Source organism: Rhea americana, unplaced genomic scaffold, assembly GCF_003343005.1.
Source record: "Rhea americana isolate MKP2758 unplaced genomic scaffold, rheAme1 scaffold_7, whole genome shotgun sequence".
Classification (NCBI taxonomy): Eukaryota; Metazoa; Chordata; class Aves; order Rheiformes; family Rheidae; genus Rhea; species Rhea americana.
This window is the reverse complement of record NW_028186867.1, coordinates 10,541,850-10,552,407: the sequence shown is the minus strand read 5'-3', so window position 1 is coordinate 10,552,407 and position 10,558 is coordinate 10,541,850.

Here is a 10,558-nt window from a genome sequence, read left to right as displayed (position 1 = left end):
TGAAGACCTGGAGGGCCCATTACGATGATCTAGCCTTACTTCCCAGGAAAACACTGGGGATACCATTTCAGCAAGGGATTCCTTTATCAAAGGTTAATAACTTGATGAGCAGAAACCTAACCTTTTATTAAGGCATCAAATCTTGATTTAAAGGCATAAAATGCTAAAGAATTTACCATACCTTGTGGACTGCTATTTGCTAAAAATACTGTCACAGGGCTTCACTTCGAATTGTATCAAAGCTAATTGCAAAATCAGACCCCCCCTAAAAAAAAAAAACAYGCAAATAATGGAAATGGAATATATGTAGTTAAAGGGACGAAAAAAAGATTTATGGGGAAACTTTCAATTTTAGGGGAGTTTCTGGTCTTAACTTGAGGAAAGTATGTGTAGAGAGTAGTATTTGCTACTCTGAAATAGAATAGACTGTGATCTTGTTTACTAGACATGTAGTCCCACAGAAAAAAAACACAAAAAGAAACATTGCAAAAATATTGCTGAGAGGTAGACCCTCTTGTGGTCCATATTTACCYTTTCATGCTTGCGACAAGTTCACATTCATAGTAATGTGAATCTTGTCTTTTCCTTAAGGAAAGAATATGAAGCAGCAGTATGTGTGGATGTTTCTTAAAATGAAACCCAGGCTGCCCAGCTGTCTGGATAGGGAATATTAGTTTGAAATCTTCTGTTCCATAAGGAATTATAAATCAATAGAGACATACTGTTATGGTGTCTCCTCGAACCATTTATGCAACTCCTGACAGTGTGAATTTCCACTGATTTGATTTTCTGCAGTTATATTTCAAACATCAGTATTACAAATCAACTGTAAGAAGGTAAGTGTGACAAGAACTCTGACTTGGTAGCACATAGGTCTACATGTGGTATAAAACAATGGAGAATCCTCTAGATACAGATTTTTTTTGGGGGGGGGTGTTATTCAAAAAGCAGAGAAGAGCACAGGAATTCTTCAGTCACACAGGGCTATGGGCAGCCACAGCACAAGGGACTGAGCCAGTCCGTTAAGAAACAGCTGAGCCAGGAGGCAATAATTCCAGCAATTTTTTGTTTGCAGGTCAATATAATAGGTTATTGGCTGCAACCTGGAAGAAAGACTTTCCTAACATAAACAGGCTCTCTCTTAGGGCAAGACCTTACTCRCTAAGCTTCACGTTGGTCAGGTCTGGTTGAAGCTGCACAGCTAAGAATGCAAGACTCAAAGGGACAGAAAGAGAGAAAGAGTGAGAATTTGACTCTGAGCCTTAATGGTCAAGGAATGCTCCTGGAAAAACCTTGGCTTCCAGTCTGCTCCCAAGACAGGCTCAGTAGTTCCAGTACCAACCACAACGCACCCTCTGCCGGGGCCTGGAGCAGGTATGATTGCAGTATGCGTACCCCGTCCTTACGTCTGTTCTCACGCATGCCACAACGTCTCAGACAAACGGTCCTTTGACGTGATCAGTAGGGTAATTCTTAATTGCATCCTAAACTYGCTGATAAACTGAGAAGAGAGGAAGTTTTAAGTACAGAAAATGAGACACAATAAACAAAATATCATCTGGTTTAGCACTGGCTGTAATCTGACCAATCTGGACTCAGTGGATTGTTTTTYACCTCTCCTAATGAAGTCACAGGAGATAAAAGCTTCAAAAAAAGTTTWGATGGAGCAGCCATAACTTGTTCTGCCTTCATTAGAACATAYATTTTTGACTAGGCAGGGATTTATGGGTCTAAGGTCCTGTTATCTAGCTTGAGCTAACATTGTCTAATCAAAACAAGACAAGGTAGACTTTGCTATGTATTAAGYTGATTGAGCTAAATCCTCCACTAGTTGATAGTAACCTGTTTGGTTAAATCCTCCACTGCAAGAGTGAAGGATTTCAGCTTAWACTCTGTGAACAAAGTRYACACACACACAAAAAATACTTTGCCTCAGCTTGCTGCCTTAGAGAGCCACAGTCTCACAAAACTCCTCCTCATTCTTTGCCCAGAAAAAGSCACAAGAAGAGGATAAATCTATATRGTGTTTATGTCTCCAAGCATAAGACTGGTGTAAATTGATACTGACCTCATAAAACTTCTGTGAATTTCCCTTATTATCTWGCATAGGCACTTTGAGATGATATAAGGCAGTTGGAACCCTGAATGTAGTCCAAAATTAAACCATCTTTTCATGTGTTCTGAAAATTTTACACCAAAGAAATAGAAGTGACCCAGCTGGTTTTAATTGAGCTATTTTATTCACCTTTTCATTCACCTTAYAATTTAAGACATTTGTCAGGCAAAACTGACTCATAATAAGAGAARAGATGACATTCAGATTACATTGCCTTTATTAAAGTAATAAAGAGATTCCACTAGACAGGCTTTCCCTAATTTTAAACAACACTTCAAAATGTTCATCATCCTAGCTAACATCTATAAAAATGCTTTGGTTAATTGGACAGATCCTTTCCAATATCTCTCCTGTTCCTTTCTGAGTAAAACAGCAGAAATGAATGTGGATTTCAGCACAACCTATCACAGTCCCATCACTAGATCTTCTCAGTAGCATTTTCCCARGTGATACTCTTCTGTATCTCCCAAACTTCACTCAGACAACTTCTAATTCACTCCCAACTTCCTGCCTTTCAGAACTTATTAATTTCCAATATTATACACAGATATGAAAGATACCTTGGTTTATCTAGACAACATGGCAAAGCAGMACTGCAGTATGAAGTAGGGTCAGAAACAAGAAACACTTGAAAGCGAATTCCTTTTTCTTCTTTAAGAATGTACTGATTTTTWGCTCTAGAGGACATAACTTTCCAAACAGTGTTCTTAAATGAAAAAGATAGCCAACAACAGTTGCTCAGAGAGGTATCTTCAGTTCCAAAGGCAAAAGAAAGCTTTGCACATAGAGTCATAAAAGGATGGAGAGTGGAATAATCCATGTGTCTGAGATGCATTTGAGTGTCGGGTTACCCTGAAAGCCCTGGAGGTCACTATCTATTCCCTCATGAATAACTTGTGCCCCATCCAGGAGCAATCCACATGAGCAAGGAAGTATAGCCACAAAACAGAAMGTATCACCACCAGAGTGTTTAGCACATACAAGCAAATATACATATACTGGAGCAGTTGTGCCACTTTTCACCCAGTAGGCACAAACTGGCTTTGCTCGTGTTACCATTACACATATCCGCCTGGGCCAGAAGGAATCCACCTCCTGCTAACTAGTTCTTTGCTATCAAGGGGGCCTCCACCTTCATTGTGCTGAATGTGTCTTCCCATTCAGATGATGGGTAGTTCTTATCAGCACACTGTGGAATCCTGGATTACCTTGTTCTGCCACTCTTTGTTGTATCTTGGAGGCATTCCCAGAAAATTAGACTTTAAGGAACAATCTGAATGACTACAAAGTGGTAATAGTAAGTAACCTTGTGGGTCAGTGCAGGGAAAATTCATACCACGGAGACTGCATAGGGAGAGTGGGCAAAGCATGTCAAAACTATCAATATGGGTAAAGGGAGCTATGGATAGCTTGAGGATGGCATAAAAGCAGATGGGTAGCAAAGAAAGAGATCTTTTTAAAATAAAGGTAAGAATCCCCTTCTTCAGTTGCAAAAAAAAGGATTTAGGAAGGTRAGATAAGGTCAGATTGCTGGATAATGCAGACTTTCTGGGTAGCAAGATATCTACCAAATGAAGTGAGATAGCATGAATTTTAGAGATACCAAAGAGGAGGTGGTTACAGTAATCAAGGTCTGAGGTGATGAGCTCAGCACCAACTGCCTCAACAACATTACAGACAGCTCAGCAAAGACAGCTGTTCAGCATACAGCTGCAATCCAAACAGCTAACAAGATGTTTGGCTACTCAGTGAATGAGACAGACAGTGAATAGTGCAGAAAATATTCTGCCTTTATACCAATCAGTGCTGAATTCTCATCTGGCATACTGTCCATGCCCCTCCCCAAGCTCAAAAGGGATCCTGCAGAAGCAAGGGAGGTCAGAGAGAAAGAATAAGAGTAGCAGGGGGAGGGGAGGAGAACCATGATAGGAAAAGATTGAAAAGACTGAGATTTGTTTATATTAAAAGGAGACAGATAAGAAGGGATATGGTATGATAAAATACCAAATACTCTAGAGAAGGCGTATCAAGCACATCTCTTTACCTTGCCACATAACACAAGAAAAAAGGAACATTCAGTGAAATGAAGAGCTCAAGTATTCAAAGCCAATCAAAGGAAATTCTCTTTCACATAATRTGTAATTGGACAGTGGAAGATATCACCACAGGAAAGCACTGAGGTCATGAACTTTCCAGGATTCAAAGAAGGATTAGATGGCTATATGGATCACAGGAATATCTAGTCAGAACAATTATGCTAAACTTTGGAAGAGCTATAAAGACAGGGTTTCAGAGTTTAAGCCAGTATCTGATTATTGGAGAATTAAAATGAGACTTTTATACAGGCAGATCTGTCCTCTGAGGTCCTTCTCTCTACTTTGCRAGCAGTTGACGCTGGTCCCTTTAAGGCCAGATCACTGGTCTGCACGAGCTCCACAGTTTCTGTTTCCCACATCCACATTAATTTCAGAGGCACTGAAAAGCTTTGTTTTTTCCTTAGCGCATTGCTGCACCAATGCCAGCAAATTCAAACCTGCATTTTTCCACACTGATAGCAGTTATGACACCATCTGTAGTACAGCAGCACAAGGCATTTTTATCACAGTACAGCTTCCTCGTACACAGGGTGGCTGTGACTGTGGTGCTGCAGCCATGTAGACTTGCAGTGGCGGAGTTTGATACCTTCCTCACTGCACTCCAGAGTCAAGCGGAGTCTTGCCTGCTCTCTTTCACTGCCTTGCATTCCCTTTCACAGAGTGGTGGGCAGCACTGACAGGAAGAGCAAAGCTTAATCATGACCTAAGCTTAATTTACAGCAAGTAGCTCTCTGCTAGGAGGCTTGCACATACGAACCTCCTAGAAGTGGATATACCCTATTCTAAGGCCATAGCTCAAAATGAAAGGGCCCCAAGTTTTCTGCTGATGTCCGTATCATAGTAGGCACAGTAGGCATGCTCAAAACACATCTAACAGCTCCAGGACCTCAGGGCTAGGCAGGAGGCAAGGGCTCCCTCCAGCTCAGCCCAGCTGGAGTAGCAGCAGGTCTATAACTGCACCACAGCACACGTCAGTAAGTTTACTTCAAGGGCCTTTTGGATGCCTGCACAGCTGAGCACAGATTCTCCGGATAGTTCTGGTAGGTTTACATACCTGAAACCTATTTAATTGCACTTTAAATACTTATGTCCCATTTTCCAGTTACAGGGCTTCCAGTTTACTACTTGTTCTCTAGCCTCGTAAAATACCTGACCACAAATTCAGCCATTTCCTGTTGCTGTCCTATCTTCCCACAAGGAGCAGCCCAACTACTAATCTCCATCTTAGCTAACCCTGAAGCTAGCTTATTTTGAGAAGGCACAATCCTGAGCTTTTAAAGAGGGCAGGGCATCATTAACTTTCACCTTGCTCCCTTCTCCTCTGTGTTCCAATGCACATTCATTATGGCTTGTGTGTAAAATAAGATCTTTCTGTTAGCAAACAGGTACTGTTCAGGAACCTGCAAAAGCTGAAACTCAAATAAACACAAACCCTGAAATATGTTCAGGAGGGATTCTTCTCCTAAATGTCTTTGCTATTTTCTCTGGGCCTTTGCTGTCCTCCTGTGTGTTCCAAAGGACAATTCCATGTACTGTATTTGTGCCCCACTCAGTGGCCCGGCTTATGCATTCCCAAAGCTGGATTCACCCTCTGAGCTAACTCAGAGAAGTCAGAAGGTAATGGCCTTTTTTTGTGCAGCAGTTTGTGAAGTTTCTGCTCTCTGCTCAGCACCACTTCCTGAATTTTTATAATTTCATAGTACTCTAAGTATTGTTGGTAACCATACTGATCATTATTGTAATTTTAAAATCTCTTTAAGGTCTCTTTGACCCCTCAGAATGAGTCTCTTATCTTTGCCTCAGAACTGAAATCGTTGAAACCATTAGATTTTAGTTGCTTTATAATGCCCCTTTCTCCAGACATAACCTTCCTGAGACAGTGACCCATGCTCCATGCAGTACTCTGGGGAGGCCTAATAACCATCTTCCAGAGGGCTGTATTGCCTCTTTTGAGGTGCATTATAGCTCACTGTTCCATCAGTCTTCGTGTCTTGTTTGCCGTTTTTATTGCAGCTGTGCACCGAAGTGACGGTTTCCATGATTTTTTTCCACAGTAACCCCCCCCCCTTCTCGCTCTGATCAGCGTGCTGGATGTAACACCCATTCCCTACATTTGCTCTTTGTTCCCAAACTAATTACTTTTCATTTTCTATACCAAGCAGCATTTGCCATCTGCTGGCTCATCAACTAAATGATCCAAATCCCTTTTGAATCTGCTTGCATTGTTCCTTATCGCTTTTCCGTGCTTCCAGTTTTACCATCCAATCAGCAGAGATTTCACACACAGCCGAGGTACTTTTGCAGAGGAGCAGAGACCCGGGAATCCACAGGATCCTCTCACACCTTGGGCAGAGCGTCCGCCCGGATTTGTCTCTTGCTGCATTCATACAGAAAAGAAGGGTTGGATTTGGCAGAAATTAGGCTCACATATGCTTCAGGCTGTTTGAGATAAAGGATGGCTTTAAGCCCAGGCCCTGCACTTGAGGATGGTGCAAGGCAGTGGCTTACACCGGGGATCCCAGGGACTGTGGATGGGCTGCTGCTGCTTTCAGAGTCCCCAGCTGGTGTGTCCCACCAGGTACTGCACATAGTCCCTTCCCTGCCTCACAGCTCTCACACCTAGTATTGGAAGGACAGGCACGTGCCACATCTCATCCTTGCACTGTGACCTGCTTGTGTGTGTGTGTGTGTGTGTGTGTGTGTGTGTGTGTGTGTGTGTGTGTCTGATCATATGTGTGAGTGGGAAAATGGGAGAAGAGAAAAACAAAAAAAAAACCCGAGACTTCATCCAATAGTAAATGGCACCTCTGTGGTCCCATAGACAAAAATACCAATATCTTCTCATCCCAGTGCAATTTGCAAAAATTCGGCCTACAGAACTTGTTCTGAGTCCCCTCAGGAAATGTCCCTTGCCTGGAAGGCCAGGCATGTGTGAAAGAAGCAGGGAGCAGCATTGTTTTCCTTGCCCTGAGCACCAAATTGCCACAGAATAGTGCAGGCTAAACACTGCTGCTTTTAAAGTGGGGTTTATGGGCATGCCTTATGCTGCGCTGATACACGTGCCCCACGGCAGTCTCTTGGAAGCTCTCTTCTGCCTTAGCAACAGCAAGCCTGATTTGCTGTTCTATTGCCTTTGCCTTAATTTGTTTGTCACTTTAGGAAAAAAAACTGTCTCAGACTACCCAGAGTGAGCAATCTTTTGGATGATCGTTTCTGATCTTCCCTTAAAAGCATGTGTACACTTGAAGCACTATCAGTTGCCTATCCGAGATACATTCAGGTAAGAGAGGAACTAGACAACCTGTGCTTGCATGTTCTCTAATCATTTATTTATGCGGAAAATGATCACAAAGTGGTCAGTTCAGAAAGTTAAGACTTCACAGTTGTTTTACGGTCCACATGTAAAAAGAAAGATCCATTTTTTCTTTAAAGCATGTTGACTTTTCTGAATGCAGATAGACTAGGTGTCATTTCAAAGAACATTAGCTGCTCCCATTTTATAGTGTTTTTAGCTGGTGATTTGAGCTGGAGTGTAAAACCTGTACAGATCTTCAATAAGAAAGATTGAAACATCTACAAACATCAGAGCAAAACTTGTGCTATGCCTTTCTCAGGCAGGAAACCAACATGCTCAGTCTAACTCATCCTTGGTTGTAATTGTAATTAGAGATACTGCATTTTATCCTAAACCTTCAAAACAGTTGAAATCAGCTACAGTTTCAGGTGCTTAATATTTTGAAAAATATTTTTCACCTTTCTTTGAGAATGGAAAATCAGCATTCACTTTTGTAACTCATGTCCATACTAATCATATCCTCTCTTCTGCTAGGACAAAGTGGTAGGAAAAAGAGTTTTGCCAATTCATTGCACAGTTCTATTACCCTTTATTAATACTTAAGTCAGAGGAGATCATCACAGGTACAGATGGAAGGATTTTCAATAGTGCTCCTCTTAGTGGCATGTCTCCAAGAAGAAATCTAAGCTCCAAGTAGAATTTCAATTAGTTTCATGTCTGAGTGCTTTGCATTCAGTGAGAAAAATTAAGAGACCAGTGACAGCCAAAATCAAGCCTTTTGTAAGAATAAAACTCTTGCAATATTGTTTAGATCTGCACTTGTACATCGTGGCTGTACGATCCGTGCAGCATGCAGCCTTGTAGAACTGCCTGGATTGTGATTTGAGCACACATCTGTAGTATCTGATTCACTGAAACTTCTGAAATTTTCCTCTGTTACAACATTTAGACACAGCCTAGCACCTCGGTCTTGCTCTCCCTTCTAGCAAATTTGTGTCTAATGCATGTAAAACAGCAGTCTTCCAAAAGGGAAGGATTCTGATGCTCCTTTAATGAAAGTACCATTTTCCCTGCTTATCTCATCATCTGAAACAACTGCAATTCTCTCCAAGAGCATTGCAGAGGCCTCTGCCTACATGCAAAAAATCTCCACCTGTAGCTCACAAGCATCCTCCAGATCTTATCCTATCTCTAACCTCAGCTCAGACTTTTTTCTTTTCTTTTCATCATAACTACTGGGTCAGCTGTAATGTTCATGCCATTTCATCCTGCTGACATGCTACCTTCTTTCCCCCATGTTACCATCCATGTTCTACTTGTTCATCCCTTCTTAAAGTGTTGTGATATTTGTATCTCTCTAGGATGCCAGGGTGGGCTAAGAGCCAGAGCGAGTTAGAACAATTCAAGAGAGTCTTCTCGGGAGCTGTCAGTGAGTTTCTCAACAGCCCAGAGTAGTTGAAGAATAAAGTGGACCTTATTGCCCTTAATGTGCCTTTTGGTGATTGGGACTTGTAAGATTTACTGTCCAGAGTTGGGTTTGAAGAGGTTGTCTTTCTTAACAGTTTTTCTCGTTGCGGATACATTATTTTCCCATGGAGCGCATTACCTATGTAGCTGATCTATGTGACACTTGGATTTGTAGGAAAGACATTTGTTTTCCCTTCTCCAGTTCTTTCTTTTCTCCCTATCCTTTTCTTTCCTTGTAACTTTTGCTAATAAAACAGAGACAGATTCTGACCCTGTGGTCCATAATCTGACCCCATGCAAAAAGACTGTGATGCATGGCAGAAAGGTGAGAGGAATATGAAAGATTGACTTTTACAAGTGAGATTCATCTTAGTTAACATCAAACGTTCCACAATGTAGACCTTTACATCTGAGCTAGTCCCCCTAGGGTTTCTTTATAGGAGCCATGTACATTCAGGGCTAGCTCAGCTGTAAGTATCTAAATTAGAAGAAATTAATTCAATCTTTCACTCCTGGTTCCAGCTAGTGACAGTCTATGTCAGCATTCACTAAATTCACTGCATCCGCTTCACTGACATCAATGACATTTTTCAACGTTTGCCTTCTTGGAGATATCACAATGCATATCATAATGTGAAAATACGCCAGAGTACATCCCTGCCTTCCAAATTATCTCAGTATCCTTCCTGGCTGTCAACTGGGAGTTCCAATATAATCTCTGTAACTTGTTTTTTTGGATATGGCACTCACCATTATTCAGGTGTCTTGAATACTGAGAGACAGAATAAATGTAACCATTAAATTCCACCATTGAAAAGCTGAGTTCTGGTACGGCTTTATATACAAAAAAACGCCAGCAACAAAGACTTGCTACCCATGCAGAGACAGTAGCACGCTTGTTGGAATGCTGCCAAGTGCACCCATCAAATCTCTGATCACCACGCAAAAAGAAAAGAAAAAATCCAAGTAGCACTAAGAGCAAGTAAAGTTTATGGATTCTCACGTAACTGATATCTCAAATAATACTAAGGACAAGGAGAGGAAACTAACTCCTCATAGAGAAATGGAAAATAAGAATTGGGAGTGACCTAGTAACAGAAGAATCCTTCCCCTATCTTAACATTAATATAAACTATCTGAAATTTACAGCGGAGAACTGCAATATATAATTCAGGAACAGGCTGAAAAGGGCAGGCAAAGTATTGCAGCCAGTAGGGAGTCTATCTTCCTGGCTACTGCAAAGAGAGATCCAATCCACCTTTCTGAACATGAAGAAACTGGGAAGTTCAGTGAGACATGACTTTAGGCTTCTTTATATTATTTTGATCCAATATCCCTAACTAGTGCTTTTTTCCAGTTGATTAATGGTGGCTTTATTGTTTTGTGTTGTAGCAAGCACCTGCTTTTGCCACAATTCATTGGAGTGTTCATGTCCAACACGTGTCCAAGCTCAGCTGGAAATGATGAAGAAACTATAACATGAAACAAAGCAACCGAAATCAGGGACCTCAACTCACCTTATTTTTGGAGTGAAGGCACTGGCCTTACAAGTGAGTATTATCCAGCCTAGAAAAACTTAAAAAA